Genomic DNA, 8,567 nt, shown 5'->3' on the forward strand with positions numbered 1-8,567 from the left:
GAAAAAAAAGCGTGTGAATTTCTCTACTTGATCTACGACTGGCAAGACTGAAGCTATAACTAAGCCAGCAGAGTTGTGAAAAGGTTGAGGCAAGTACAAAAAAAGATTTATAGAGACACAAGAATGGATACATACAGAGAGAGAAAGAGAGACACAGGAGCAGGCAGGTATGGTGGCACCAGAGACCTGGGTTCGATTCTGGCCTTGGGTCAGAATTGAGTTTGCACCTTCTCCCCAAGTCTGCGTGGGTTTCGTCCAAGTGCTCCGGTTTCTTCCCATAGTCTAAAGGTGTGTCGGTTAGGTGGATTGGACATGATAAATTGCCCCTTACTATCAGGGGGATTAACAGGATAAACGTGTGGTGTTATGGTGATAGGACCTGGATAGGATTGTGATCTGTGCAGACTCAATTGGCCGAATGGCCTCCTTCTGCACTGTAGAGATTCTATGATTCTAAACACAGGAACAGACATATACACAGAGACAGTAATACACACAGAGGCATGATGACGCAATGGTTGGCATTGCTGTCTCACAGCACCCTGGACCCAGGTTCAATTCCAGCCTCAGATCATTCTGTATGGAGTTTGCACATTCGCCCCATGTCTGTGTGGGTTTCCTCCAGGTGCTGCAGTTTCCTCCCACAGTCTGACAGCTGTGCAGATTAGGTGGATTGGCCATGCTAAATTGCTTCTTCGTGTCAGGGGAATTAGGAGGGCAAATATGCGCAGTTACAGCGATAGGGCCTGGGTGCGATTGTGGTTGGTGCAGACTCGAGCCGAATGGCTTCCTTCAGAAAGAAAGACGAACAGGTGCCGACACCCAGACAGACATGCATCACCTCCCCCCTGCCCACCCCAGGACACACACACACAGACCCCCCCCACCCAAACAGACACGCACATCCCCCAGACACATACATACACTGCCCCTGCCCCCACCTGCATCCCTTCCCCCAACACACACACCCCCTCCCCCCCACCCCCTCCACCCAGACAGACATGTTTACCAGATTGGATTACTCACTTTATAACCAACATGCTCGATTAAAAGGTTGAAGAAACTGTGACACGGAGGTGAAAGAACCTCAAGAGAGAGAGAGAGAGAGAGAGGGGGGGACAGGCAGGTACAAACAAATCCTACTCCATGAGGCAGTCACGATTTACTGACATTCTTTACAGATATCAACAATTCAGGTAGGATTAATATTTTAAAAAAGGTCTTTGATGTGGCCCAAACCCACCAGAAATCACGATTTTAATGATCTTAGGCCTCATTCAGCTACGTATATTTATAAAACAACCTCCTGGATTGTGCAGAAGACAGTCCTCACTAACCATTATCCTGTATACAATATATCTTCACTAACAATTGCTTTCCTCTGAAGTATGTCATCCACCTGCTCAAACCCACTGCTGCTGGAGAAATAAATCAGACAACTCACTCCGCTCCCTCGGAAAGAGTCACTCGATTACAGGAGATTTCTAACTAAATAGGTAAACTGGAAAACAGAGTTTGAGAACGGCAGGAGAGAGGGAGAAAAAAAGATAGAAGAAGTGTGAAGGGGTTGTGGATCGGGGGGGGGGGGGGGGCGGCAGAGAGGGAGTGGGGGGGAGGGGAAGGGGAGACAGAGAGAAAAAAAACGGGGAGAGGAGGGGTGGTGGTAGTGGGCAGAGGGGGAGTGAGAACCTTGCCTGTCTGGGAAGTGCTTCAGTGCCGCGGACCGGGGGGTAAGGACATTGAGCCCAGCTGACCAATGTTGAGGGAGACAGATGAGGTGAAGTTGGGCAAGCAGTGACGAGGGGGCATCGGGCTCAGCACAGTGCCACGCAACGTGAAGGAGCAGACGTCTTTCAGCACGTGGAATTTCTTCTCAGATTCTAGATGGTCAAATGTCTCTGGAAGAGCAGCCAGGAGAAAGACAAATCAGCAACTCAAACATCTGGAGAGGAGAAAGCTGATGAGGTTCAGAATGAGGACAGGATATTGAGATCCACAGACAATGGGTGAGGTCTTTGGGCTCTTCATGCTACTTGGCTCTTCTGGTATCGTTGACAGTGCAATCGCACTGCCACACCCGCCCCGTCCCTGCCCAATTCCCGGCATCAAGGGACAGAGTCAATGTGAAATTCCATTAATAGCAGCAGGATTAGAAAATCAAACTGGTGAAACATGTAAGAACATAAGTAGGGGTAAGAGTAGGCCATCATGCCCCTCGAGCCTGCTCCGCCATTCAATAAGATCATGGCTGATATTTTCGTGGACTCAGTTCCACTTACCCACCCGCTCACCATAACCCTTAATTCCTTTACTGTTCGAAAATTTATCTATCCTTGCCTTAAAAATATTCGATGAGGTAGCCTCAACTGCTTCACTAGGCAGGGAATTCCAGATTCACAATCCTTTGTGAAGAAGTTCCTCCTCAACTCAGTCCTAAATCTGCTCCCCCTTATTTTGAGGATATGCCCTCTAGTTCCAGTTTCACCCGTCAGTGGAAACAACTTGCCTGCTTTTATCTTATCTATTCTCTTCATAATCTTATATGTTTCAATAAGATCTTCCCTCATTCTTCTGAATTCCAACGCGTATAGCCCAGTCTACTCAGTCTCTCCTCATAAGCCAACCTCAACTCTGGAATCAACTTAGCGAATCTCCTCTGCAGCCCCTCCAGTGCCAGTATATCCTTTCCCAAGTAAGGAGACCAAAACTGTACACAGTACTTCAGGTGTGGTGTCACCAGCACCTTATACAGCTGAAACATAACCTCACTGTTTTTAAACTCCATCCCTTTAGCAATAAAGGACAAAATTCCATTTGCTTTCTTAATTACCCGCTGCACCTGCAAACTAACTCAGATTCATTCACAAGGACACCCAGGTCCCTTTGTACAGCAGCATGCTGCAATTATAGTCCATTTTGCTGTAATTCCTACCAAAATAGATGACCCATATTTACTAACATTGTACTCCATTTGCCAGACCCTCGCCCACTCACTTAGACTATCTATACTCCTTTGCAGACTTTCAGCATCCTCTGCACACTTTGCTCTTCCAGCCATCCTAGTGTCATCTGTGACTTTTGACACGGATGAGCTCCAGCTCAAGGTGGATGAGCTGGCCTCTGAGCTACAGACACTGAGGCTCATCAGGGGGAGAGAGGGTGCCCCTAGACTGGCTAAATCTAAGGGTCAGGGACAAAAGGGGGCTGCTGGGAGGAGGAGGAAGGGGGGTGAGGAGCGGAGGCCTCAGCCTCTTAATCTGCATAACAGGTTTGAGGTTCTTGCTTCCAGTCTGGAAGAGGACGAGGCAGGTGAGGTTGGTGAGCAAACTGCACACGGTACAGTGATGCAGCAGGACATAGGCAAAGAGAAGGGGAAAAGGAACGTAGTAGTGATTGGAGATAGTGGGGTGAAGAGTATTGACACTGTCCTTTGTCACAATGACAAAGTGCACAGAAGGAAGGGTGTGTTGTCTGCCTGGTGCTCGGGTACAGGATGTCGCAGCTGGGCTGCAGAGGAACCTGGAGTGGGAGGGTGAGAACCCGGTCGTTGTAGTACATGTGGGTGCCGGCGACGTAGGCAAAGTGCGGACTGAGGATCTGGGGAGGGAGTATGAGAAGCTGGGAATGGAATTAAAAAGTAGAACCGACAAGGTGGTCGTCTCTGGGCTACTGCCTGAACTGAGTGCAGACGGGCGTAGGGTTGACAGGATAAAGGAAGTGAATGGGTGGCTCAGGGATTGGTGTGGGAGGAATGGGTTTGAATTTATGGGGCATTGGCACCAGTATTGGGGTAGGTGGGACTTGTTCGGGCGGGATGGGGTTGGTCTGAATCGTGCTGGGACCAGAGTGTTGGTGAATCAAGTAAAGAGGACTGTAGACAGGGCTTTAAACTAATTAGGGGGGGGGAGGGTGCGAGGGTAGGTGACGCTACGAGGTCTAAAGTTAAGGATAGGGTACAGGTAAGGGAAGAGGCCAAGGATGTCCCAATTGGTGGCGTTACGGCAAATAGGGTCCAGGTGAAGGCTGGGATGAAAGCGCTTTATCTGAATGCACGAAGCATTCGGAATAAAGTGGATGAGCTGGTGGCGCAGATCGACACAAATGGATACGATCTGGTGGCCATTACAGAGACGTGGCTGCAAGGTGACACAGACTGGGAGATGAATGTACAGGGCTATCAAGTGTTTAGGAAGGATAGGCAGGAGGAAAGAGGGGGTGGCGTAGCTCTGCTGATTAAGGATAGTATCAAGGTGGTAGCAAGGGATGACATCGGAGCCAAAGAGCAGAACGTGGAATCGTTGTGGGTGGAGATTAGGAACAGCAAAGGGAGGAAGACGCTGGTGGGTGTCGTCTATAGGCCCCCGAATAATGATCTGGAGGTGGGGCGGGCTGTTAACACGCAAATAAGTGCGGCGTGCAGGAATGGGACGGCAGTAGTTATGGGAGATTTCAATCTGCATATTGATTGGTCGACCCATGTTGGACGAGGTGGGCTCGAGGAGGAGTTCTTGGAATGCTGCCGGGATAATTTCCTTGAACAGTGTGTGTTGGAGCCGACGAGGGAGCGAGCTATCTTGGATCTGGTGCTATGTAATGAGGCGGGTAGAATTAGGGACCTTGCGGTGAAGGATCCTCTTGGAGAGAGTGATCATTGTATGGTGGAGTTTCTGGTGCAGATGGAGGAGGAGAAAGTGGGTTCCCGGACACGCGTCCTTTGTTTGAATAGAGGGGAGTATGGTAGGATGAGAGAAGAATTGGCGAATGTGGACTGGGGGAGTGCGTTGGAAGGTAGGTCTGCTGAGGAGCAGTGGAGGATCTTTAAGGAGATCTTTCTTGGTGCTCAGCAGAAATTTATTCCGATGGTTAAAAAGGACAGTAGGAAGAGAGGTAATAAGCCGTGGATAACGAAGGAGGTGAAGGAAAGTGTTAAATTAAAAGCGGAGGAATTTAGAGTAGCTAAGAGTAGTGGGCGAGAAGAGGATTGGGAAAGGTTTAAATGTCAACAAAGATTGACAAAGAAGTTGATAAAGGAGGGTAGGAGAAGCTATGAGGCTGGGCTAGCACTTAATATAAAAAAGGATAGCAAGAGTTTTTATAAATATATAAAAAGGAAGAGGCTGGCTAGGGTGAACGTTGGTCCTTTAGAGGATGAGAAAGGGGAGCTAGTGGTAGGGGATGGGGATATGGCTAAGGTCTTGAATAACTTTTTTGTTTCTGTCTTCACGGAGGAGGACGTGAATAATTTGCCAGGTGTTAGCGATGGAAAGGTGGTAGGAATGGAGGGTCTTAATGACATTACTGTTACTAGAGAGGTGGTGCTCGACAGACTGGAGGGGCTGATTGTGGACAAGTCCCCAGGACCGGATGGAATGCATCCGAGGGTTCTGAAAGAAATGGCGGAGGTGATAGTGGATGCCTTGGTGGTTATTTTCCAGACGTCGCTGGATTCCGGGGAAGTGCCGGAAGATTGGAAAACGGCTAATGTTACGCCGTTGTTTAAGAAGGGTGTCAGGCAAAAGGCGGGGAATTATAGGCCGGTTAGTTTAACGTCTGTGGTAGGTAAAATGTTAGAATCCGTCATTAAGGAGGAAATTGCGAGGCATCTTGAAGGGAATTGCTTGATAGGGCGGACGCAACACGGTTTCATTAAAGGGAAGTCGTGTCTGACAAATTTACTGGAGTTCTATGAGGATGTGTCTAGGGCAGTGGATAGAGGAGAGCCGGTGGATGTGGTCTTTCTGGATTTTCAGAAGGCGTTTGACAAGGTACCTCACAAGAGGTTATTGCAGAAGGTCGGGGACATGGAGTTGGGGGTAGGGTGTTAGCGTGGATAGAGGATTGGTTGTCAAATAGGAGGCAGAGAGTGGGGGTGAATGGGTGCTATTCGGATTGGCGGTTGGTGACTAGTGGGGTGCCCCAGGGGTCGGTGCTGGGGCCTCAGCTATTTACCATTTATATAGATGATCTGGAGGAGGGAACCGAGTGCAGGGTGTCGAAATTTGCTGATGACACCAAGATTGGGGGAAAGGCAAATTGTGCGGAGGGTGTGGAGAGTCTGCAGAAGGATCTAGATAGGCTGGGCGAATGGGCCAGGAAATGGCAAATGGAATTTAATGTTGGCAAGTGTGAGGTGGTCCACTTTGGTAGGAAGAATGGTAGGAAGGACTATTACTTACGGGGCGAAAAACTGCAGCAGGCGACGGTGCAGAGGGACCTCGGGGTCCTTGTGCATGAGTCGCAAAAACCCAGCTTGCAGGTGCAGCAGGTGGTCAGGAAGGCGAATGGGATGCTGGCCTTCATAGCGAGGGGGATTGAATATAAAAGTAGGGAGGTCTTGCTGCAGCTGTATAGGGCATTGGTGAGGCCGCAGCTGGAGTACTGTGTGCAGTTTTGGGCGCCGCACCTGCGCAAGGATATTTTGGCCCTGGAGGGAGTGCAGAGGAGGTTTACTAGGCTGATACCGGAGTTGAGGGGATTGAGCTATGAGGAGAGGCTGAATAAACTAGGCTTGTACTCGTTAGAGTTTAGAAGAATGAGGGGAGATCTCATTGAGACGTATAAGATGATGAATGGGATGGATAGGATAGAGGTGGAGAGACTCTTCCCGCTCAAAAAAGACAGTAGGACTAGGGGGCACAGCCTCAAGATAAAGGGGAGGCGGTTTAGAACGGAGTTGAGGAGGAACTTCTTCACTCAAAGGGTGGTGAATCTCTGGAATTCTCTGCCCGTTGAAGTGGTGGAGGCTGCCTCGCTAAATATTTTTAAGAAGCGGGTTGATGGGTTCTTGATAAGAGAGGGGATTAAGGGTTATGGGGAGAGGGCGGGAAAGTGGAACTGAGCCACAACAGATCAGCCATGATCTTATTGAATGGCGGGGCAGGCTCGAAGGGCTAGATGGCCTACTCCTGCTCCTATTTCTTATGTTCTTATGTCCCCAACTCTAAATCATCTATGTAAATTGTATCAATTGCGGTCCCAACGCTGATCCCTGGGGCACACCACTATCACTGATTGCCAAACAGAGAAACACCCATTTACCCCGACTCTTTGCATTCTGTTAGTTAACCAATCTTCTATCCATGCTAATACATTACCCGTAACACCGTGAACCTTTATCTCATGTATCAATCTTTGGTGCAGCATGCACCAAAAAGGCAACATCCTCAGGTTCCCCATTGTCCAATGCACACGGAATGTTTTCAAAGAATTCCTCCAAATTAGTCAAACATGACCTTCCCTTCATGAACCAATGCTGCATCTTACCAATGGGACAATTTATATCCAGTTATATTAACACACCATGGGGACGCTTCAGAATCCCGCCCTGAACAAGTCCAACTATTTATCTTGTCAATATCTAGGACGAGGTGAGTTTATGACTCTCTATGGATGTGTGGCTGGATTATACATCCTAATTCTCTCTGGGACCTGACTTCCAGCATTTTGTCCTGTTGATCTACCTTTGCAAATGTTACCAATCCTGCAATTTCCTCTTACTCATGTTGTTTGATGCTTAGGGCCATGTGGGCAGCACACTCACACACAGATGGTTGCATTCAGACAGACTGATAGTCTGGATTAAAGTTACCCCTCCCAGGAACCGGGCATGTTCTTCAGGTTATTCCCAGGACTCTCCAACACCGGCCTGTAGGAAGCCTGCAGGCAACACGTGCTCCTATTTAAGGTCCTCCCTGTAAAGACTTAACACAGATGTGTCCTCGTGCCTCGTCTATGTCATCAGGGGGGCCGAGCTGTGGGTCAAGACCATAGGTGCAACAGAACCGAGACCCCCCATCGTTCAGCAGTACATTCCACATCCGCCACCTCAAAGGACCTGGGAACACCTGGAGGTCCTCCTCAACTCACTCACCATCCTGACTTGGAAATACATCGGCTGTTCCTTCATTGACGCTGGGTCAAAATCCCTCTCTAATAGCACTGTGGGTGAATCTACACTTCAGGGACTGCAACGGGCTCAAGATGGCAGCTCACCCACCACCTTCTCAAGGGGCAATTAGGGATGCGCAATAAACACCAATCTAAGCCAGCCACATCCTGTGGAAGAATTTTCTTGAAGGATGTTGCCCCCCCCTCCCCCCCACCACCACCCAATGAAACCTCCTCAACCCAACAGAATGCCCAAAAATGATCATAGGGAGCTCATGGCCTCGTGGTATTATGACTAGACTATTAATCCAGAGTCTCCAAATTTTACGATGCATGCTTCAACACACACAGACACACACGCGATTTGCACCTACCGGTTTGTTCCCTGGAGCCATTTCTGTTGCCACTTTGCCTCAGGCCTGCCTGCAGTCCATTCTCCATCCCCTCCGCATGGAGCACCACAAGCTGCTTGGCACAGTCCAGGGAAGGAGTGGAGGCAGTAGACCTCTGCGAGCTCCCGTCAGCAGGCCCACCGGGGGCATCGGCCGAGGACAACAGGCCGGTAAAGGTCAGCGGTGCACCAGGCAGTTGGGCACGGCCGCAGGGGGCACCAGGGCGGCAGTCTTGCTGGAGGGGACCAGAGGGCGGTACAGCGATGGCAGCAGTGGAGGTGCAGCAGG

This window comes from Carcharhinus amblyrhynchos, unplaced genomic scaffold (assembly GCF_965287045.1).
Source record: "Carcharhinus amblyrhynchos unplaced genomic scaffold, sCarAmb.v2.hapA scaffold_53, whole genome shotgun sequence".
Lineage (NCBI taxonomy): Eukaryota > Metazoa > Chordata > Chondrichthyes > Carcharhiniformes > Carcharhinidae > Carcharhinus > Carcharhinus amblyrhynchos.